This window comes from Macrotis lagotis, chromosome X (genome assembly GCF_037893015.1).
Source record: "Macrotis lagotis isolate mMagLag1 chromosome X, bilby.v1.9.chrom.fasta, whole genome shotgun sequence".
Lineage (NCBI taxonomy): Eukaryota > Metazoa > Chordata > Mammalia > Peramelemorphia > Peramelidae > Macrotis > Macrotis lagotis.
The window spans coordinates 497,063,599-497,088,464 of record NC_133666.1 but is presented as its reverse complement, the minus strand read 5'-3'; the positions used below and the strand labels follow the sequence as shown (position 1 = coordinate 497,088,464).

The 24,866-nt window shown below is 38.0% G+C and overlaps 1 pseudogene; it reads left to right on the top strand.

The window, feature by feature from the left end:
• Positions 1-23,350: 23,350 nt before the first annotated feature.
• On the top strand, positions 23,351-23,668 carry LOC141502645 (cytochrome c, somatic pseudogene; annotated as a pseudogene).
• Positions 23,669-24,866: the final 1,198 nt, after the last annotated feature.

Below are 24,866 nucleotides of genomic sequence, written 5' to 3'. Positions count from 1 at the left end.
CTGCTGTAGAGTCCATTTGATATGGTATAACTGTCTATTTGGGGATAATGGGCAGATGGTAGTCTATATACTGAAAAGTAGAGCAACTCAGACCCTTGGCCTGGTAGAATATGAACCAGGAGTTCATTCAGGTCTAAGAAGAGTCAGATTGCTTAGAAACAAAAGAGACTATGCTGGTAGTCTTTCTAAATTAAAAAATCATTATCTTGGGGGAAGCTAGGTGGTACAGTGGATGGAGCACCGGCCCTGGAGTCAAGAGGATGTGAATTCAAATCCAGCCTCAGACACTTAATAATTACCTAGCTGTGTGGCCTTGGGCAAGCCACTTAACCCCATTGCCTAGCAAAAACCTAAAAAAAAACTTCACAGAGCATCCACATTAGTTACCTAATTTGATCTAATAACTGTGACAGAGAAGACAAAGAAGCAACTTTGTGGTTGTGGATACAACCTGAAGACTGTGTCTTGCTCCTGATCATAAAACTCACTCTTTCAACTCCAACACTTGTACTTTTTCTACCAGTTTTATTGTGAAATAGAAGGTGACAAGGAGCTGTGTTCATTAGGCATTAGCAAGAAGGATCAGGTTGCCTAGTAATGTTTTGTCTTGGGCACACACCTCAGAGGTAGCCACCTATCTTTTTGTATCAATATGCACACATATGTGTGTATGTATATATATATATATATATATATATATATATATATATATGTACATGTGTATGCATGTGTATATTATGGCTAACATATTTTGGGTGATTATATGTCATCTAAAGTAATCAAACATGCTAGTGAATATTGAAATGGAATGGAACTGCACAGAGAACCCTTTCAGTTCATTCAATTACATTCAGTGAATATTAATTTTCTACTATGTATACATGTAGATTCTAAGACTGTGAAGATGAAAATGGCCTAGTTCCTAACTTCTAGGAGCTTACAATTTAGTAGAGGAGAAAACATGCATGAAAATAAATGTGAAAAAAGTAGAAGATATTAAGGCTTATTGGATGAATGTTATATGAAAACTTAAAACAAAAACCTGTTCTTATTTGAAATGTGCAAGAGAAATTTTATTCAAACCATTTTACTAACATAGCAGATACTTTGGGGTTCACCAACTCAATCTGCACTTGGGAAATTGAGCCCTGCATTGGCTGGGTCTCCAGAGCATGGCTACTACTTCTCAGAGATCTAAGGATAACCATGAGTGGGTAGGGGTATCTATCTACCCCATTAGTATGTTCCTCCCCCCACCCCATTCCCTTTCTCCCTCTCTCTCTTTCCCTTTCTCTTCAGGCTCAGTTGATATCAATTACCCAAAGTTGATTAACTTTTAGAAACAATTATTGACTAAGGTGTTAGAATAAGAACAATTGGTACCAATCAGGTCCACATTTTCCTAAAAGAACATGCAGAGTCCAAGAGAAAGTATGCTCAAGTTTAGAGAGCTCATATGACAAAGCAGTTATTCCTAAACTACTGGTTGCTAGGATTCCTTGCTTCACCTTTCATGGGATCTTCATGAAATTTCCCTTATTGTGTAACTGTCTCCTGGGATTCCTGTAATAACAACATTTATATATCACTTCAAGGTTTACAAATATATCTCATCATCACAACAACCATTTTTGGTAGATATTATTATCTAGAGGAGGAAACTGAGGAAATAGAGATTAAATGACTTATCCAAAGTCACATAGCTAAAACTGTATTTCTCTGAAAATAAGCCTAGCATGATTTTTTCAGATTTGTAATTATAAGCCTTATCCCGAAAATAAGTCCCAGTTAAAAATACCAGTCAGATGGATGCATTTAGTACATCTGTTGCAACACACAATGGATATATTGAATTATAAGATGATAATATTATATATAATTAAATATAAATAAATAATATTATTGACATTAATAATTAAAATAAATGATAATATAGGTTATAATTAAAATTTTGTAAATACCCCAGTGGGCGCCTTTGGACAAGAGGTAAATACCTATGTAAACACATAGCTCAAAACTTATTACCCAATGACCAATCAGTATAGACACAATGCACAAATAACTTGCTTATTTCATAACATCTAGATGGAAAAAAAGCCCTACCTCTAATCAACACTAAAGAGAGGAAAGATTAGATTGAAGTGTTTCAGACATTTTTGTTTTTGAAACCAAAAAAGCCCAGGACACACAAGTTGTAAAGAAGTGGGCAGATCAATTTAATGCTGCCAGTTTTTTTGTGAGGTGGCCAAAGAGGTGTGCTAATCTGGGATTCAACCAGTACTCACCTGTTGCAGCTTGCTTCACCTTTCAGCGATGACCTCCCTCCTGGAGGGGAGCTGAGAATAAGGAGTCAAGCCACACTGCCTTATGCCTCAAGCTCAAATTTATTACTGCTTAGCTTCTAACATATATACTGTTAGGTCTTCTGGGGTAGAATAAAGAAAATGAGGAAATGGGGGGATGTTCAAGCAGTCTACATGCAGCACTTGTGTTGCAGGATAAGGGGGTATGTTAGTGGGGAGGCGGTTAAACACAGCTGTGTCCTGTGCCCTTGGTCTGTGGGGTGGAAAGACCAGCTCCCAAGGACTTGGGGGCACCTTATCTCTCAGGGTGGCATGCCAACTCCTGAGATTGTGTCCAGGTGGCGGTTATTTGGAAATGATCTGAGTCATGTCCATTAGAATAGCCTGTGTTCCCACACTTACCACCCTAAAGATATGAAGAACATGTCTTACAGAGAAAAGAATAGAGTAAATAATGATTCCCACAGGAATGACTGCCTATCTCTCCAGAAATCCCTGAAAATAAGCCCTAATGCATCTTTTGGAGCAAAAATTAATATAAGACCCAATTTTATTTTGGGGACGTGTGGGATAAAAAGTCCACTTAAAAAAATACAGAGACTCCTCTGAGAAAAAAAAAGAAAGTTTATTTTGGCTTTTCTCGAGAAAAGGGCACACCCCAAGTCTTACAAAGGTAGTGAAGATCAAGGAGCTGTCCCGAAGTGACAGTCAAGCACGATTATATGGCCTAGCATGATTCCCCCCTCCCTAGCCCCCCTCTCTTCCAACGTGATTCGTTAAGGTTTTCAGAGTTACAATCTACCCAGCAACAAAGAGAAGAATAAAATGTTTTCATAGAATATTACCTTACCATCCAGATGGTGAGAGTATCAGAAGAAGATTTCTAATGACCTTCTGGTAAATGAATTAATGCCTGAGTATGCAAGGTCTTCTAAGGAACTCTACTATCTTCTTAGTTTAGTAATCATCAAACAAAAGAAGGCAGGCTACTGTTCTTACAATCTATTATCAAATAGGTGGCTAACTAAGACTTCAAGGTCTCTTCTCTGGAAGTATTCCACTATTTCCCTCCCTAACAGAATCAATGCAAGGTCTTTCTTGAAAAAGTCCACTGTTGGGATAAAAACTCTCTCTTTGATAAAAACTGCTGGGAAAATTAGAAGTTAGTATGGAAGAAATTTAGATTAGACCAACACCTCACACCCTATTCCAAGATAAGATCCAAATGGATACAGGATTTAGACATAAAAAACAATACTATAAGCAAATTAGAAGATCAAGGACTAGTTTACCTGTCAGATCTATGGAAAGGGAAGCAGTTCATGACTAAGGAAGAGATGGAAAACATCACTAAAAACAAACTAGATGATTTTGATTACATTAAATTGAAAAAGTTTTTGCACAGATAAAACAACTGCCACCAAGATCAAAAGAAATGTATTAAAATGGGAAACAATCTTTACAACTAAAGTTTCTGACAAAGGACTCATTTCTAAAATATACAGAGAACTGAGTTATACTTTTTAAAAAAAGCCATTCCCCAGTTGACAAATGGTCAAAGGATACACAAAGGCAATTTACAGAGGAGGAGATCAAAGCAATCCATAGTCATAGGAAAAATTACTCTAAATCATTACTTTTTAGAGAAATGCAAATTAAAGCTTCTTTGAGGCACTACTTCACACCTCTCAGACTGGCCAATATGAGCAGAAAGGATAATAATGATTGTTGGAAGGGTTGTGGGAAATTTGGGACACTATTACATTGTTGATGGAGCTGTGAACTCATTCAACCTTTCTGGAGAGAAATTTGGAACTACGCCCAAAGGGCAACAAGAGCATACCCTTTGAACCAGCAATACCACTACTGGGTCTATACCCTGAAGAGATGATGATAAAGGGCAAAAACATCACTTGTACAAAAATATTCATAGCAGCCCTGTTTGTGGTGGCAAAGAATTGGAAATCAAGTAAATGTCCTTCAAATGGGGAATGGCTTAGCAAACTGTGGTATATGTATGTCATGGAACACTATTGTTCTATTAGAAACCAGGAGGGATGGTAATTCAGGGAAACCTGGAGGGATTTGCATGAACTGATGCTGAGTGAGATGAGCAGAACCAGAAAAAACACTGTACACCCTAACAGCAACATGGGGGTGATGATCAACCTTGATGGACTTGCTCATTCCTTCAGTCAGGGACAATTTGGGGCTGTCTACAATGGAGAATACCATTTGTATCCAGATAAAGAATGGTGGAGTTTGAACTTAATTCAAGGACTATTCCCTTTAATTTAGAAAAACAAAATCTGATATCTTATTGTCTGATCTTGTTATCTCTTATACTTTATGTTTCTTCTTTAAGGATAAGATTTCTCTCTCATCACAGTCAATTTGGATCAATGTACAACAAGGAAACAATGTAAAGACTGACAAATTGCTTTCTGTGGGGGGAGGGAAGTAAGATGGGGGGGAAAAATTGTAAAACTCAAAATAAATAAAATCTTTAATTAAAAAAAATTTACAAAAAAGAAATAGTCCACTGTTCAATCCCTAGCAGAATTGGGAGGGTGTTTGACTGAGAATGCAAAGCCTCTCTCCCTCTTCTAAGAACAGTCTAAGAGTAATAGTCTGTCTTTGTTTTAATGATTTTTAGTCCTGCGAGGACTTCACTAGGAATGTTAACTCTTCAGAGGGAATATTCCACTCAGGGGGAAATACAGTAAATGAGAAATACCATAATTGACAGAATCTAGATTTGAACTCAGATCTTCCTCTAACCAACTGCCTTGCTGAAGATCTTTTCTCAGTATACTTAATTTGCCCCCAACTGCCTGACACACATGCTGTTTGAGGGATGTTGTTAAGACTCCTTTGAAATTTACCATGGTCAACCTCAAGTTAAAGAGGAAGTCAGGAGAAAGAAGCACTCTCCTCTTCCAGTCCACCTCAATGAATTCTCTCTGGGGATTGGCTCAAACTGCTTCCACTACTGGGCAGACCAGAGTGCAGAATTCTACATTTTTTGAACTGGTTTGCTTTTTATTTAAAGAATCATAGGGAGCAGCTAGGTGGTGCACTAGCCCTGGAGTCAGGAGGACCTGGGGGACACAATACTGTGTGACCGTGGACAAGTCACTTAACCCCATTGCCTTACAAAAAAGAGAAAAAGATTGCATAGAAAACAATAAAAAAAAACCCCAACTTTCCCAAAAGACTCATAGGGCGTGATTGAGTCTTTTTAAATAATCTCAGGATATTTCTTATGTATCATTTCATTTCATCCAGTGGTTTTTATTCTTTCTAAATTAATTTAGAACATTTTGCAACTGATTTAAAAGCTTTTGATTGATTGAATCAAAGTGTTCTCACCTGATAAAAATATGGGTTAAAAAGAGGAGATCTTAGAAGTTACTTTAATATGAGAAGGGTGATTGATTGTATCAACCAACCTCCACCCTTTCACTAGCTACAATTAAATGGAGATAGTTAAAAATACCTGAGTTTCTATAAGTCAATGATTTCTCTTATCCTGACTGGTACCTACAAGCATTCCCTGTCTTTTCACCCGGGTAGTAATAAAGGAAAGAGATTTATAGGGTTGTTCCTGGACTGTTAATTCTTATTTCTCACTAGTATACCTCCTGCTGTGCCTGCTAAGGCTGTTTCTGGGATCCACAAACCTGCACTGTAGACATTTAGAATTATCTGGCATTTTCACTGCTAAAAATATGAATAGTTTCTATTGTGTTGTGTTTCAAATTCAAGAGAATTTCAGAAGACCAAAGATAATTTTTCAGTTTCATCTCTATCTTATAAGCATAAGCAATTGGATTTTGGACTATGGGGATAATGTTTCAGTTGTATATTCAGAAAAGAATATGTTGAATAATTTAATCAAGTCAATGACTCATTAATTCTCTTTAAATCCTATTTAGAGCTTATCTAAAGATGCTTCAAAGGGTTTCAGTTCTCACACATTAGTTAGGGAGATTCACTGGCCAATAAAAAGGAGGCCCAGTGTAGGAAAAAAGAGATGGATAGATTGAACATAGAACAGGATAGAGGAAAAAACACAAATACCTAAATGGAAATATCTTCTTTTTTTCCCTTTTGAGTCAAGAGCATGTACTAGTTTTAAATAGTGGGTCATTAGAAGAATGTTCTTAAAGTTGGCTAGTTATTAATTGCTATTTTACTGTCTTTTTAATGGGAAATGATAAAAATTAAATTTTTATCATTTCCCATTAAAAAGAGGCAGTTAAAAAATACATCTTCTGAAGTGAAACTAAGTAATGTACTGTATAAAAACATGGGGTTTATCATAAAACACTGATAAATGAAGTAATATATATGTGTGTGTGTGTATGTGTTTGTGAAAAATTAAACTTTCAGTAAGTTAATAAGCAACATCATCAGCTCCTATGGATTCAATTATCATCTCTAGTCTAATGATTCTCAAATGTATTTATCCAGTCTTAACCTCTCTCCTGAATTTCAATTTCACATTTACCATTTCCTATTAGACATCCAGAGATGGATGTCATATAGATACCATACCATTCCCATGTATAAGATGCACCTTAATTTGGGGCCCTGAAATTTGAAAAAAAAAAAGTATTACATAAAGTTATTGAACTCAAGTTTTATTCATCATAAAATTCATACAACTCCTCATCACTGTCAAAACCCACATCTATTAGCTCATCCTCATCTGTCTTTGCTGTCATTTGTCTTAGGAGAGGCTCTCACTGCTTTCCTGTCTGTGCTCTGGTCTGTGGCTGACCACAAGCACTCCCTGGGCAAGTCTGGTGTGTGGACAAATGCTTAGTCCATTCTGTTTCATGAACCTGAAGCACCAATTGCGTCCTCCTTTGAAATCAGTCACTTATTTTTCAGCAGCAATTCTTCTTGCCTTATGCTGAACCATCTTTGTGAAGACAGGAATTCCAATGGCCCTTTACTCTTTGATCCATCTCTTCAATTCTCTCTCTAACTCTGGCCATTTTGCTGACTTGCCTCTCATGGCCTTCTTCTGCCAGAGCATTTTCAGTAGGGTTTCTTCTTCCTGTAGCCAGTCTCGAATGGTTTTTTCAGTTGGAGAAAGATTAAACTGTCATTCAGCAGCATGATTTCCATTCATTTTTGCAAACTGAATCACTTTGAACTTGAATTCAGCACTGTACAAAAATCTTTTCTGAGCCATTTCTGGGCAGAACATGGCAAAAGGTAACCTAATATACCAGTGGCAAATGGAAAAAATGAGTGCAAAGTCAACAAACATTAAAAACCAGGAAATGTGAGTAAACAAATCTACAACCACTGTACAAGATGCTCCCAGTTTTTAGATCCAAAATCTTATACATGGGGGAAATATGTTAGTTTAAACTGAGATGTGTCCAAAACTGAACTCATCTAACCCTCTATATTTAACTTCCCTATTGCTATCAAGGGTACCACCATCCTCCTGATTCCCAGGACCTAATCTTCATAACACCACCACTCTCAGCATCACTTCATGTCTAGACTATGGTAAATATTGTGCCTACAATGGTGTCTATCTAGAAGGAGGCTGCAACCTTTTCTTGAAATTTCTAGTTTCACTTAGATAATATCTGATGCTTTTAACTCCAGAACACCAGCTCCCCAGATGGTCTGATGGGCTTAACTACAAAGAAGCCCCCCACCAGAATAAGCCTTGATCTTTGCTCATTTTTGAAACAACGAGATTGACAAGTTACCACAAAATTAAAACTTCTGCCCCCATCACTAGACTGTTGCCTCCATTACTCAACCTCTCAACTTTCAACTCTATTGACTGAATAGCCTCACCAAACAGATCTCCCCCCCCCCCCCGTAATAATGTTGCTTTAAGGCTTTGTAAAACCAAATATACATATGTGTGTATGTGTGTGTATACACACACACACACACACACATTCATGTAGATGCACATATGAATATTTATTTATCTGTATCTTCCTTTGTTCTGAGTTTTTCAGGCACCTTGGGGAGTATTTATCAGGTTATGCTAATTAAACATTTTCTCTCCTAATCTTGTTTCTTGATTTATTGACCTCAGTTTGACCTTGGTCAGTTCTTATCTCCACTTTCAAAAGTTCTATGTTTGACTTTTTTAGTTTTTTGTTTTGCTGACTCTGGGCAATTTTCACCAGGAATTCCTGAACACTACTTTCTTACATCTTGTCTTTGCTGCCCACAACCCTCATGCACTCTGATCCAGTTAGACAGGTCTCCTTGCTTTTCCTGGCACAAGACAGCCTTCTCCTGACTATGCATTTTCCTTGACTGTTGCCCTTGCCTGAAATGCTCCTTCTCTTAGCTTTTGCTTCCTAGTTTCTTTCAAGTCTCAGCTAAAATGTTGCTTTCTACAAGAAACCTTCCCCTTTGCCCCTTAATACTAATCTCTTCCCTCCTCCCCAACCCCAACCTAAATTATTCTAATTTTTCTCATATACATTTTATTTGTACATAGTTGTTTGCATATTTTCTTCCCCATTAGATTGTTGATTATTTTTGCATCAGTATTTGTAATGCTTAAAGCAGCTCACAACACATACTGAGCACTTAAATACAGACTTGTTGTAACTTGATTTTCACACTCTTTTCAACTTTTCTCTTATTACTCCTGAGAAAATCAAATTGATTTTGATTCCATTTTGTAATTAATTCTATTCTAGATCCTCCCAATAGGCTGTAAAATCACCTAAGTCATGTTCCTTTGTCTTTGAGTTAAGTTCAGAAGTTTAGCTTTCCTCTCTGAGTTAAGTTGTCCTATAAATCACCTTAATTTAAGGGAATATATTGTCTACATATCTTACTGCTCATGGACAATTAAGAGAACTGTTATCCTACTAACAAGCCTTGCAAAATACAAGAAGACACCACCAAAGAGTTTTCCAAAACAACAAGATGGAAGAAATGGCTGTTGCTAATTCTGCATTCCTGACTTCCATCCAATCCTATAATTTCCTATCATATATGATACTTCAGACTTTATAATCAGTCATATTCTTTTTTGCTTCTTGTTCTTTGAGCTCTTGAATTTTCCAAAATGATATGAAGGTTAATAAGCCCTAAACTGTGACCTTTTGACTGTCTGAGGAGTCAAGTTTCCTTTTATTTATAATTGCTAGCCTTACCAATAAATTGAATATGCTTAAAAACTTGTGCCTCAGTTTACCTTAATTTCAATTGCAATATTCCCCTGTTAGTACTCTGTGCTCCAAACTGGACTACCCCCTCTCTCCGAATTCATAGAGATGATAGAAGCTTGCTAGATGAGAATTCCTATGTGCATTAGAAAGCTAACTGCTCTGTTTCTTTACATTCTGCTCTGGACCTCATTTAAAAAAAAAAGATTAGTTTGTAGAGTAAACACATATAGCTAGAAGAGCTATTTGACCTGGTGTCTATTGTGGAAGCCAAATGGTCCCACAGAGGGTTCTACTAGGGAGTATAATCTCAGGTTTCCAGGACATGCGCTTTTGGGGGATAATAAACTGCCAGAATACAGTTTCCTTTTTTTTTAAGTGATAAACCATGAAAGATTCCTTAGTTGTACCTAAACTCTGTGAGAGTGGACAGGAGAGAGGGGGAATGGATACTATAGCAATTATTAAAAGACAGCTTGATTTCCTATCTTCATCTCTCTCCAGCAGGTAGAATGTGTCTCCAGTGAGTAATGGGTAAGGACATGTAGGTCTTTTGTACCTCGAAATCATAGACAACTCTAATGCACAGTGATTACCGATAAGTAAGGCTGAGCTGGCTCTAGGTGGCCTTTACCTCTTGTGTGTTTGTTCTTTCCTGAACTCAGGTTCATGTGTCCAGGAGTGGGGGTGACCTTGTAAGGTTTAAGGCTTTGTAAAACCAAATGTACATATGTGTGTGTGTGTGTGTGTGTGTGTATATGTATATATATATATACATATATACACATTCATGTATATACACATATGAATATCTATTTATCTGTATCTTCTTTTGTTTATTTGTTTATTTGTTTAAAGTAACCAGTGCTAGAATTTAGCATAACCAATTCCAAAATTTATTTGTAGAGAATAAATTGTTTCTGAGATAAGACTTAAGGTCTTTTCCATAATTCTGTGGCATTTTTGCCTTAGGACACCTAATCATCTTTTCTATTCTTCAGGGGTTTCTGTTGATGAAATTTGCCTTTATGACAATAGAATGCTTAGGGAATTTACCCTTACCAGAAACTTTGTAGAGTTATCGTGCATGCTACTTCAATCACATATAACCTGTCCTGTTTCTGCTTATGATCTCATAAGTTAAAAGGTCTAGAGCTGAAAGCCAGAGAAAAGTTCCTGAGCAACTCAGGATTCCAGTGCTCTTAGAGAGGAGGACTACAGAAAAAAGATTGGCCCAAGCAAGGCCAACTTACCAATAGTGCTGTTTAGACAGTATTGAGCCCTTGTGAAATTATTAAGTGTTTTATGTTGTGATGAAGCATAATCACTCAGCTTATTAGGGCAGCTAGGTGGCAAAGTGGCTAGAGTACCAATCCTGGAGTCAGCAGGACCTGAGTTCAAATTCAGCCTCAGATTCATTATACTTACCTAGCTGAGTGACTTTAGGAAAGTCACTTAATCCCCATTGCTTCCCCCCCCAAAAAAACCCCAAAACAAAACAAAACAAAAACACCTCTCAGCTCTTTGTAATTCTAAGTAATTGTAACTTAAGTTACTGAAGACTACCAGTCTTCTTTGACTTGTTGATCCAGTCAATCCTGTTCTTTTGTCTCTGTCTCTCTTTACTTACCATTTTCTTATGTGTTGTAACTTCTTTCAATAAATTTTTGTTTTATTTCCACCCTTACTTTCCTGAGCCTGAATAATGATTCCTCATAGGCAGATCTAAACTCAAGTAACCAGCAGCTACATAATGGCAAGCCAGCCAGGATAAAATTCTCTGCCTGGACTTGGGAAACTGGATCTAACTCCATGGATGAGAAGCACATTCCTTTTTTTGTTTTTTTAGATCCTAGATGGTTTTTAGAAAAAAAGAAAAATTATTGGACTCTAGCCCTCCTGTGTTTCCCTTTTACTGCAAAATGGGAAAAGGTTGCGTATTGTGGGGAGTCAGCTCAGCTGGTCTGCTGTGGTGTTTTGCAGTAGCCCTGGTGTGGCCTGTGTTCTGTTCAGACTGAGCAGAAAAGGCAGTTCTGAGGTTCATTTGATTATACTCACTTTGCAGAGAGGGTCGTTAGGGAAGGACATTTGGCATATGTCCAATTGATGTGTTTGCCTACCTATAAACTGATGGAGGATTAAAACATGGGGGAAATTTTGTACCAAAGACCCCCACTGTGTACTTGTTCCTTGGGAGGAATTAGATTTGACAAAAGCAAAACACCTGAGCTCCTGGAAATTACCTTTGGGTGGAACTCTCTCTCTCTTTGAAATGCTCTCTCTCATTCTCTGTTGCCCCCTCCCTCTGCAGAGCGGGGGAGGGAGAGTGAAATCTTCCTTTTAAGAACTTCAAAACTCAAACCTTTGTTTCAGATGGAATACATGCTTTACTGAAGGAAGGGTAAGATCCCCCAAAACTTGTTTTGGCCCCATTGTTTAAAATAGGGGACTCCCATGCCTTCTTCCTGCTTTTGGGGAGGAGAGGGGAAAAAGACCATGTTGTTCTTAGACTACATGTATTTTATCAGTTCCAAACCCCATTCCCTAAAGTCAATAGCTGAACTGAGAAAGCCTCACCTTTGGGAGGGGGAAGGGGAAATGGGCAGATTGATTGAGAAGCCTCATGGTCAATTAGATAATTTTTTCTGGGACTAGGAAATTTAGATTTCATCTTTTAATTAAGCCTGTGCTAATAACTAATATCTCTGGTAATAGAGTAACTGGATTTGAACTTTATAAAGTTACTTAAGAATGCATTCAATTGTAACTATTGGTTGACTACTTCAAAATCTTAATATATATATATATATATATATATATATATATATATATATATATATATGAGGTTCCCCCAAGAAATTCTGATTAATTCTAAAAGTTAATTTTTGACTGGTTTTAATTGGTACATTTAAAAAATACTTAAAATAAAAATGTGTGTATTTAAACATCAATGGAACTTTTTACATCTCTCTACTGGCCTGGAGAGGTGGGAAAATGTTTCTGTATTCTAAGATTTGGTACCAGCCAGGGAATCAATCTCACTTTGGTAAATTTGAAATGTTTATATAAAAGAAATTTTTCTGTGTGTTTGTGCCTGTCTGTAATTCAGATCTGAAATAGTTACCTGAGTTAAATGTTACTCCTTTTAGTTTAGGTTTTTTAATTTAATTGCTTAAAAATCTAATTTTAGGTAATTAATGAAGTTGGGATCTGCCTATACCATTTGAAAGTTTTTAAGTTGCTAAGTTTGTAGGTAGACTTCCTGAGGCTTTGAAAAGGGAGGGAAGGCCTTTGACAGGAAAAAGTCACCATCTTGTGTTTAAAAAAAACAGAAACAATCTGAGAGTAATTTAGTTACCTTTGAAAGTTTGTAACAATTCTTAAGAATTTATATGTGTTATTAATAAGGAAGATATAATTAGGATAAATTGTGTGTCAAGGAATTTGGGAATATTTAATCATATATAATATATTTACTGATTTCTTTGGGGAAAGAAATATTGCAATTTTGTAATCTGGTTTGTTTTGATGTTAAATCAATATTGATAATTGTCAACAATCTCACAAAGGTCTTTTATTTGTAAGAGAAGGAAATTTGTAATAATATTTGTCTCTTATCTATCATTAGATATTTATGGAACAGAATATACATGTATATGTATTTATCAGTTATATGATATTCCTTTGCAGCTTCAAAGAAATTATATTAACAGTGTTTGGTTTTCTTGTCAACATGTAAGCTATTTGAATACTGTAATGTTAAGGCCTGGAATTAACATGTAATTGCTTTGAAGAGGTAGTAAGGGAAATATTACAAATTATGGCCCCTTTCTGTGATATATCTGTGGATTCATGCATAATCACTCATGTTGTAATTGACTTGAACGCCTGGTTGTTTTTACTATTGTTTAATTGCATTGGAATCAATAACATGTTACAAATTTAAGGTTTACCTAAGATGTTCTAATTTTTTTTAAGAATTCTGAAAGTAATAATTTGTATTGTGAAAATAGCTAGTAGTAAAAAGTTTATGTATAGAAGTTTCTAGCTATGTAAACTGGGGCTAAACTATGGTTATTTGCTTTGAGGGGTGAGCATCTGTGTAACATGAGGAAGATAAAATAATGGTGATGATTTGAGATTTCGCTATGGCAATCTCTAGCTAATTGTTATGTGAAAAGTATGGAGATGATGGGCAACCTCCTAGCCAGAAGGAGATGTTTAGTTACTTTCAACACAGTTAATAACTAAATGAGTTCATTACAAAAAAAGTTGATTTCATTGAAAAAATATGAGTTGGGGGTGGCTAGGTGGCACAGTGGATAAAGCACTGGCCTTGGAGGCAGGAGTACCTGGGTTCAAATCCTGTCTCAGACACTTAATAATTAACTAGCTGTGTGGCCTTGGCCAAGCCACTTAACCCCATTTGCCTTGCCAAAAAAAAAATATATGAGTTAGGGTTATTGCATTTTTTTTTTACATTTCAGAATCTGTTTATTGCATTTCATTTACAGCAGTACTATCCTTAGGTACATGAGCAACAACTGAATTTTAATTTTTTCCCCTGGATCTCTTATATTAAATTACAGCCTTGGTTCTCCTTAGTGCTCAAGTCACCTGAAGCTCTGGTTATAGGTAATTATTATATTGCAACATATTGATAATTGATCTGCCTGACATTAGGTATGTTAAAATAGAAAGACAATATGCCAATGAAGTCATTTAGCCCTATGGGGTTTGATATTAAAAGCTTCTGACAGAGTAAGTGACCTTTGAAAGATGACCCTCAACTGGGATAGGATTCTCTTAAAGGAATCCCTCACCTGGCTCATTGAAAAGGATTGTCTAGGGGCAGCTAGGTGGTGCAGTGGATAGAGCACTGGCCCTGGATTCAGGAGTACCTGAGTTCAAATCCAGCCTCAGACATTCAATAGTCAATAGTTACCTAGCTGTGTGGCCTTGGGCAAGCCACTTAACACCATTGCTTTGCAAAAAAACTAAAAAAAAAAAAAAGAAAAGAAAAGGATTGTCTGTATGACTTCATAAGGGGACATGCCCTCTTGTCCCTCTCTACTCTGTAATAGCAAATTGCCATGATCATTCCAGGTACATCATAATTAGCTATGAGAGTGAGCCATTGGAATTCTATCTTCTAAATTTTAATTAATTGGCAAGTAATTTTTGCCTTGGCTTTTGAACATAGGATGTGACTTTTTACTACAAGTTCCCTTAAGGAAAAGAAATATCAGTATGGCTGTTTATATCAGGATAATACCTTATTGGTATATTTTTTAACGGCTTTAAAGGACAGATCCATTCTTCAACTAGAATTTTTGTTCATTCTAAACGTGGCCAAAGCAAAATAGAAAATTTTGTTGCAAATTACCTTTTGGACATGTGCAGTTTTAAAATGCATTTTTTCCAGAACATTTGTTTATACTATTTTTAAGCTTTTCTTTACAACTTATGTGTGTAAATCTGTATAAATCTGTGTTAAATTGGAACCCATGTTCTTATAAAAGGTATACTGATATATAGATACTGGCTTAGGATCATAAAATATAATTCTTGCCCCTTATAGACCTTTTAGCTTTTTCCTAATTATAGGACCTCTGTTAAATAAATAACCTTTGCTGTTACAATATCTCTGGTTTTTGCTTGCTCAATTTTTTTTCTTGAGTTTTGTTTCTCTAGCTGTATATCTCCAAGACCAGTCTTTGCAGGATGCCAATCAGATGTGTCAGCCAATCATTCTCTGGACCCTGCCTCAATGAAGTCCTTGCTGTAATGCATTCATTTCCTAATGGGCTTGGAAAGACCCAGGTCCCGAATAATTTTGAGGGGGAAATGATGCAGAGAAAAGATGTAGAGGATTATAAATGTAGAAATTGGATGGAGATGTAAATTAGCTACCACCTACTCTAGAGATGTAAATTGACTAGTTGTAACAGAAACAAAATTTGTAATCTTAAAGGCTGCTAATCTTGTCAAATTGGGTGAAGATCCTCATTCTTGTTGTAAATCAACTACCATTGTTTCATTGTTTAATGTAAAGTTTGCATCCTGATTGCCTTAGGCTTCACCTTCTACCTAATTCTACTTAGTAAGGTCCAGTAAGGAGAAAGGAGTTCATCTTTTTCCCTCTGGATGAGAGGCAAGATATAAAAAACCTGGGTGGGACTTCACTCAGGGCTGTCAGTCTTCTCTGACTTGCTGGTCAGTCAAGCTCTATTCTTTTGTCTCTGTCTTTCTTTACCTACCATTTTCTTATGTGTTGTAACTTCTTTTAATAAATTTTTGTTTTATTTCCAAAAAAAATTAAGTTACTAAATCCTGTCAAGTACCCATATAAATGTTTGATGTTTAATATTCTGTTTTGTGCATAGGAATAAATTATATGACCCATACCCTGATTCATATTGAGTACCTAATACCTTTTTTATTCTACCTCTTTGGTGAAAACTAGTCTTTTGGGCCATAATCTAAGATATAGTTATATTCCCACATCTATACAAAACTTAATGTAGCTATAACTATACTTATACCTATCCAGTCTAAAGAGATAACTTGTGTGTGAGAAAAGATCTGCCCCCTATAAAAGACCAGCCTCCCCAGAATTGAGCCCAGTAAGGTCATATATATTGATATAGAACAGAGTATGAAGTTATACCTAGTCTCTGTGGGCCCAACAATCTCTCAATAATTCTTCTGAGGCTTTTCTAGCTCTGTTTATATACATGCATTTATAAATTTATTTTCTATTCCTGACATGTAGGAGCCAGAAAGACTGGGCTAAATCTCTGGTAAGAATAACAGATGAAATAAATTTTTGGTTACTCTCTGAAGTTTGCTATTGTTTTATGAAGAATACATTATTTTGAAATAAGACTTAAGGTCATCTCCAAAATTCTGTAGTTAATCATCATTTCTTTTCTTCTGGTTCCTATAAAGAAATTTTGCTTTCATGACAACAGATTGCTTAAGGAACTTACCATTATTAAGGACTTTGTAGAATTCTAGTCTGGTTTCTGGTCTTATTCTTATCTTTTGTTATGGAAGAAGACTGAAATTACATCATTTTGTTTGGGACAAATCACAGTATTATCTGACTGTGACTGATCAGACCAATATGAGCTCGGAATGCTCTACCAGAGGTTGGGCACAAATAGTCCATGTGAACACCTGGGGTGGGTACTCTAAACTAACTTATGTCACATTTCCTTTGAGCTGCTTCAATTCTGCCTTGTATGTAGAGTGCTGTACCCTCTCTAATGAGGGCATGACATATTGGTGGCCTATGCCAGTGTCTCTAGAATCCTACTGCATGTTATCTCAGCCACATACAGCTGAAGCAAAGAGTTATGGATGTAGGAGATATTGTGATTAGATGCTGGTCCTGAGGGCTCCCTATTATTATTCAAAGTGAGTCCATTGTTAAATGTAAATTCTCCAAAATGGGAAAGGCCTCAACTCTTCCCCCTCCTCCATCTTCTGGCTTCCAGTCTTTACCTGACCTTGATCATGCTATCATGGATGGGTCAAGCTTATGCTGGTACGATAATCATCTTCCACAGGAAATGATGTGTTGGACTTGGAGGTCACACACTTTGGAACAGGAAAGAGCAGCTTACCTGTTGGAGAATACCTGGAGCCAGGTGCAGGACCACTCCTCAAGTGCTATTCTTGTCCAACTCACTACAGAAATGCATTTAAGTCAGACCAGAAAAGAAACCCCCTTCTTCTTCACCCTACTTACACACTGCAATGATAGTGGTTTCTCTCCCTAAGTTAGAGCCATGTGCTTCTTGCCTAGGCCACTGGAGAACCATGGGCCTCTCTGCCATGTAGCCCCACTCCCTTGAGTCTAAGCCAGCCCTTATGGTTGTTTCTCCTTTCCCTCTCACACTCAGCTCAACCGGATTTCCTGGCTGCTTCCCTTTTCACTCTCTTTTCTCTCAGGGACCTCACCTAGCCTTTTGTTATGCACCCCTGTCCTCAAGCTGCTTACAGACTTTCCTGGAGGAGGAGAGTTTTAATTTGTAAAGTTTGCAGGCTTGTAAAGATAAATTTTTTTGGATTTTATTACAAGGCAATGGAATTAGGTGACTTGCCCTAGGTCACACAGCTAGGTAATTATTAAGTGTCTGAGGCCGGATTTGAACTCAGGTCCTCCTGACTCTAGGGCCAATGTTTTATCCACTATGCTACTTAGCTGGCCCCTGTGAAAATAAATTTTAAGCTTATTTCAAATCCAGGGCAAAAATGTGAATTCATTCACTTTTGACAACAAATCCTACAGTAACATTATCTCTCCTTATAACATCAAGAAAACTTAGTTCTTTGCCTTTTTGGTAATCAGAATCAACTAGGACCTTTGGTACCTGGCAATTCCTTGGCTGTACATCCATTCTTGTTTTTCCATGCACAGGAGCTGTTAGTAAGCTGAGCTAACAGAGCTATATGGATTCTGGGATAGCTGGAGCTCTGCATCCTCAGAGGAGCTATTACTGGATGCCACAAAAAATGCAAATAGGCCAGAAATCTTGATTCTGTTGCCTAAAGTTCTGGACTCACAGAAGGGATTAAAAAACAGGAAATAAAAGACAATACCACCAACCCTTCTCTAGCACTTTAAAATTGTAAGTCATTTTTTTTATGTGGTGGATTCCATTCAATCCAATGAAATCTATGAACTTTTCAGTTTTGAAATGCATTTAAAAAAATTGTATAGTGTCTACTATGCACCAGGTACTGTTGATAAGTGGTTTTTTTTTTTTTTAACAAATATTATCTTATTTGATCCTCCCCAACAATCCTGAGAGGTGCTTTTATTATTCCAATTTTGTAATTGAAAAACTGAGGCAAATAGCTGTTAAGTGAATTGTCTAAGGTCACACAAGTAGTAAATATCTGAGGTCATATTTGAACTTATATCTTCCTGAATCTACACTTAGATTTTTTTTTTAGGTTTTTGCTTTTTTTTTTTTTTTGCAAGGCAAACAGGGTTAAGTGGCTTGCCCAAGGCCACACATTAAGTGTCTGAGACCAGATTTGAACCCAGGTCCTCCTGACTCCAGGGCTGGTGCTTTATCCACTACACCACCTAGCTGCCCCTTTCCACACTTAGATTTTTAAAAATAAGATACATAAGGTTATAAATTTAACTGGATCTGGCACACGTCAAGACCATTTGAGATGGTGCCCCTCCACATGGAGGATGCTGGGGAACTCCTTCTGGAAATTTGTGATGACATGTAAGGGAAGTGTTTTGGAAAGACTGGAACATGTGTGGACATTCTGTAACTTGTTCTGGTTAGCTTACCAAAGGGCTAAGAGGAATTTGTTTTCATTAGTTCTATAGCTAAAACTGTTGACATTTTCAAAATGGGCCTGAATCAACTCTGGCTGTCTCTGCTGCATTCACATTTCAGGGAAGCAAGGTAAACTGTTAACTCAAGGTTTCCTGGTGAGATCCTGTAGTAAAGGAGGGGCCCTTAGGAGCCCACTATGCTCCAAACTGTTTGGGGGTTTTTGCCTACTCGTTGTTCTTTTCTGTTTTAGGGTTAGGGAATAAAGTCTTCTGTGCTGATCAGAAGTGTTACTTAAAAGAATCTAGGAGTCAGGGTCATATCAAAGCAGCTAAATGGAATGAGACACTAGTCACTGATCCCTTCACTGGGATTTTGAACCAAATGAAATAGAGGAAAGACAAACCACACATATCCCAGGGAGGCATGGATGTGGTAGAACTGCTGCTGAGAAAAAAGGGCCAAGACATAACAATTATACAAAGAAAAACAGTTATATTGAAATACAGCTATCAAAAATTTTTTTAAATACCAAGTTTACAAATATCAGTTAAGAATTACTGGACTAGGGGCAGCTAGGTGGTACAGTGAATAGAGCACCAGCCCTGGAGTCAGGAGGACCTGAGTTCAAATTCAATTTCAGACACTTACTAATTACCCAGCTGTATGACCTTGGACAAGTCACTTAACCCCACTGCCTTGCAAAAATAAAAAAAGAGGATCACTGGACTAGACTAACTACATTGTTCTGTGAAAGCCAGCACTTACAATATGCATCCTTTCTTGTCTACTTCTTAACCCAATGGCTAGAACATAGTTATTGATTGACTGAAATTTGTCTTTGCTCCCCTGGCATCATACTAAAGGTAGCTCTGCATCTCTATCTGGTAGCATCATTGGCTCTCAAGTTTTGTGCTAGTGTTAATGGTGGCTCTGACCCCCTTCCCAGTGTACTCATTTTCTCTTAATTGCTCATTTCCAGTTGTATATTCTTGGGCATCACTAATCTCACTGTCCTCTCCCTCCCAAGAAATGGGAGTTTATCAATCACATGGTAATATTAGTAAGTCAAAAAGTAGAGTAAGAGTTAACTTTTTGTGTGTTCATGGACCTGTTTGGCAGTCTGGGAAAGGCTATTGACTCCCTATTAGAATAACTTTTTTTTTTTAACATTTTAACGTTTTATTTTTTTCCAATTATATACAGTAGTAATATGTACCCATCAATTTTTGCAAGACTCTGAATTCTACAATTTTACCCCCCACCCTCCCTTGCCTCCCCCCCACCACAGAAGGCTGTCTGACAGTGTCTACATTGTTTCCATGCCATATATTGATGTAAATTGAATGTGTTATAAGAGCAAACATACCCCCCCCCCAAGAAGATGAGAAACCTCAAGAAGAGAGAGAGAGAGAGAAATTGTACTTTAGTCTGTGTTCAAATTTCAATGGCTCTGTCCTCTGGGGTGAGTTGCTTTCTTTATCATACATAAATACACCAGAGAATTTGCTTCAGTATTTTTCCCATAGTTGATCCACTCTATTTCTCTCCACTCTCATTTATTCTATTCTCTTTCTCTCTTTTCATCCTGGCCCTGTCCAAAAGTGTGTTGAATCTGAATACCCTCTCTCTCGATCTTCCCTCTCTTCTGTCACCTATTTCCCCCCCTTCCCTCCCCCCCCATTGCCCCCCTCATCCCGTCCCTTTCCTCCCATCCTTCTCCAGGGTAAGATAGATTTTCTCACCCTATTAAGTGTGTATGTTATTTCCTCTCTGATCCATTTCTGATGAGAATGAAGGCCCACTTGCCTTCCGCCTTTCCACTTCATTGAAAAAGCTTTTCCTTGACTCTTATGTGAAATCTCTCAGTTTCTTCTTCATCTCCTTTTCCTTCCTCCCAGTACTTTTCCCCATTGCTCATTGACTCCATCCCTTTACCACATCATACCATTATATTCTGCTCCTTCCTATGTCCTGTCTATACATGTTCCTTCTTCTTCTTCTTCTTTTTTTTTGCAAGGCAAATGGGGTTAAGTGGCTTGCCCAAGGCCACACAGCTAGGTAATTATTAAGTGTTTGAGCCCGGATTTAAACCCAGGTACTCCTGACTCCAAGGCCGGTGCTTTATCTACTACACCACCTAGCCGCCCCTACATGTTCCTTCTCACAGCTCTTATAAATGAGAAAGTTCATATGAGTTATCAATATCTTCTTCCCATGCAGGAATACAAACAGTTCAACATCATGAAGTTCCTCATAATTAGTCCCTCTCTTCCACTCCCTCTATGGATCACCAGAGTCCTGTACTTGGAGATCAAACTTTCTGTTCAGCTCTGGTTGTTTCAATAGGAAAGTTTGGAAGTCCCCTGTTTCATTGAAAGTCCGTCTTTTCCCTGAAAGAGGATGTTCAGTTTTGCTGGGTAGTTGATTCTCAGTTATAAACCAAGATCTTTTGCCTTTCAGAATATCATATTCCAATCCCTATGAGCCCTTAATGTAGATGCTGCCAGATCCTGTGTAATCCTGACTATGGAGCCTTGGTAGTTGAATTGTCTGTTTCTGGAAGCTTTTAGAATTTTCTCTTTGATTTGGAAGTTTTGGAATTTGGCTATAATATTCCTGGAAGTTTTTCTTTTGTGATCTCTTTCAGGAGGTGACCAGTAAATTCTCTTGATTTCTGTGTTTCCCTCTGCTTCTTGGATCTCAGGGCAATTTTGCTGCATTATTTCTTGAAAAATGAAGTCCAGGCTCTTTTCCTGGTCAAAACTTTCAGGTAGCCCAATAATTTTTAAATCATTTCTTCTGGATCTGTTTTTGAGGTTGGTTGTTTTTCCAATGAGATATTTCACATTTTCTTCTAATTTTTGGCTTTTTTGGAAGAGTTTTATTTCTTCCTGATTTCTTGCAAAGTCATCAGTTCCTTTAGTTCCATTCTGCATTTGAAGGAGTTATTTTCTTCAGAGAACTTTTTTATATCCTTTTCCAGCTGGTGAATTCTGCTTTTAAGGCATTCTTCTCCTCATTTGCCTTTTGTTTTGCTTTTTTCCATTAGGCCTCACTGTTTTTTTTGAGTTTTTTTTTGCTAAGCAATGGGGTTAAGTGACTTGCCCAAGGCCACACAGCTAGGTAATTGTTATGTGTCTGAGGCCAGATTTGAACTCAGATACTCCTGATTCCAGGGCCAGTGCTCTATCCACTGTGCACCTAGCCACCCCCTAACTGGTTTTTAACATATTTTCTTCAGTATTTTTTCGTATATCTTTCACCAAGCTTTTGATTTGGTTTTCATGATTTTTCTGCATTGCTCTCATTTCTCCTCCTAATTTTTCCTCCACCTCCCTTAATTGCTTTTCAAAGTCTTTTTTTGAGCTCATCCACAGTCTGAGCCCATTTTCTATTTCTCCTGGAGGTTTTGGATACAGAAGCTTCAATTTTGTCAACATTTGAGTATGTGTTTTGATCTTCCATGGGACTAAAGTAATTCTCTATGGTCAGATTCTTCTTTTTCTGTTATTTACTCATTTCCTCAGCCCAAGACAGCACTTCCAAGGTTTTGGGGTTTTTTTTGGGGGGGGACACCCCACTGGGACCTTTATTTCTCCAATATCTTATGCTCTCTTGCCTGTGCTTTGATATGTAGATGCCCCCCACTTCCCTCTATCCTGGGGCTATAAGGAGGGATCCTGCTATCTTAGTATGGAAGCCCAACGCAACCTGGGTCTGAGTGTAGGCAAACAGCAGAGTTCTACAGCAGGGAGAGCAGAAAAATCTCTGCAGACTTCCCTTACAGTCTCTGGGGGTGCAGGCTGCTTTCTCCAGATCCCTTCTGCAGGCTCTGCAGCCGGCACTCCCCCACTGCACACTCACCCAGGTTCTCTCCCTGCTCCTTCAAGTTGGGTTGTGCTGGGCTGGGCTGGGCTACACTGTGGCCCTGACTTTTTTTCCAACACTCCCCCCCACCCTAAAACACACCTTTCCCGTGGAACTTTTAAGTCTTGGACTGGGGGACTGGGAAAATGTATCACTGAGTCTTTCTGTGGGTTCTGCCCCTCTAAATTTTGGCTAGAGCCACCCTTTGCTATTTTGGAGTTTGGGAGGAAGGAGTTCCTGGGAAATGCTGCCTTCAAGCTGCCATCTTGGCGCCGCCCCTAGAATAACATTTTTTTTTTTAGATTTTTGTGAGGCAATGGGGTTAAGTGGCTTGCCCAAGGCCACACAGCTAGGTAATTATTAAGTGTCTGAGGCTGGATTTGAACTCAGGTATTCTTGACTCCAGGACCAGTGCTCTATCCAATGTCTCATCTAGCCTCCCCTAGAATAACATTTTTAAGGGAATTAAAAATACATAGGATTACAAAGGAAAGCAATTATTTTGAAATAGTCATAATTTTTTTTTAACAAGTCCAAAGACTCTAAATTAAGAATCTCTGGAATAGGGAAGACAAGAATTTGTTTGCAGGCATCTTGTTACAAATAACACAATTTAGAGCAAAATTTAAAGAAATATAAACACTGGGCAGAGGCAGCACCGGGCACAGCGGGCCGAGCCGGGGACTGGGCCGCCATGGGAGACGTGGAGAAGGGCAAGAAGATCTTCGTGCAGAAGTGCGCCCAGTGCCACATGGTAGAGAAGGGCGGCAAGCACAAGACTGGCCCCAACCTGCACGGGCTCTTTGGCCGCAAAATGGGCTAGGCCGCGGGCTTCTCTTACAGTGACGCCAACAAGAACAAAGGGGTCACCTGGGGAGAGGACACCTTGATGGAATACCTGGAGAACCCCAAGAAGTACATCCCCGGGATGAAGATGATCTTCCTGGGCATCAAGAAGAAGGGCGAGAGGGCCGACTTGATAGCCTACCTGAAGAAGGCCACCAACGAGTAATGCTTGTCCTCTGCCTTATTTATTTTAAAAAGCAGCCGATAAGACTTCTTTCCTTTTTGTACGTGTACCAGAACGACCCTATTTAAATTGGTTTCATCGACCTGAGCATTTCGATCATGAATGGCTGTTCTAATAGAGAAATTATGTAGATTAGGTAGGCTTGGGTTTAGATAAGAAATGATCCCTTCTCTCTGTTTCAGCCATAAGTCCAGTCACAACCAAGCTGTCACACTTGAATGTTTATTTTAAAAGATTTAGGCAACTTTTTTTTTAAAGCAAGGGCTATGTGCCCCACATCTTAGAAAAGTTTTAATTAAATCTGGCTTCTTTCACCAAACTATGGGGAAAGCCTACTCAGTAATTTCATATGACTTTTACCTGTTACAGGTTTTTGGGGGTGGGGGAATTGTTCTTGGGGTGGGGGGGGGGGGGTTATGCCCTAGCCTGTCCAAAGGCCAGTCCTATTGAATCCATCTTAAGTTCCCTAACTTCGTGCATAAGTAACTTAATTACAATGATTTCATTAAATACTGCCTTTAACTTGTTGAAAGGCATTTCAGTGTATTGTCTAAGGACTTAAGTAAAGGTCATCCCATCACTGCAGGAGTTCAGTTGGAGATAGGATCTCCTGACTTGCTAAGCACCTGTTTTGAAGACCTGTTGAATTGAAAGATTACAGACATGTTCTTAGTATGTGAATAGCAGTGGTATATTCACTTGGAGAGTCCAGTTTAGGGATGTACCATTAGTACTACATCTGTAGCCATACTTAAAACTTAATGCACTTGGAGGATTCAGTTGCATGGAGATGTGCCATTAGTGCATCCATGGTCACCCCCAAAACTTGATTCAGCAATTAAACATTTGTGAATATACAAAAAAAAAGAAATATAAACACTTAGGAACAATGTATCTAAGATGTTAACTTCATGTATAAAATTTTCTTCCAAGAGTTAGCCATATTTGGTTAACTATATTTTGTAAAACTGACATATTCAGGTGCCCCAGAATTCTTTCACATTCAACAATTTCTTTTCATTTTTGCTTAGTTTCATGTTGTGGACGTTGGAATCCAGATATAGGTGTTTGACAGTGGCTGATCAGTCCCATATTGTTCAGAAGGCTCTGCAACAGGTTGGCCACAAACAGTCTATTTGAACATTTGGGATGGAGATGGCTAAATCTGCTCATCTCACAT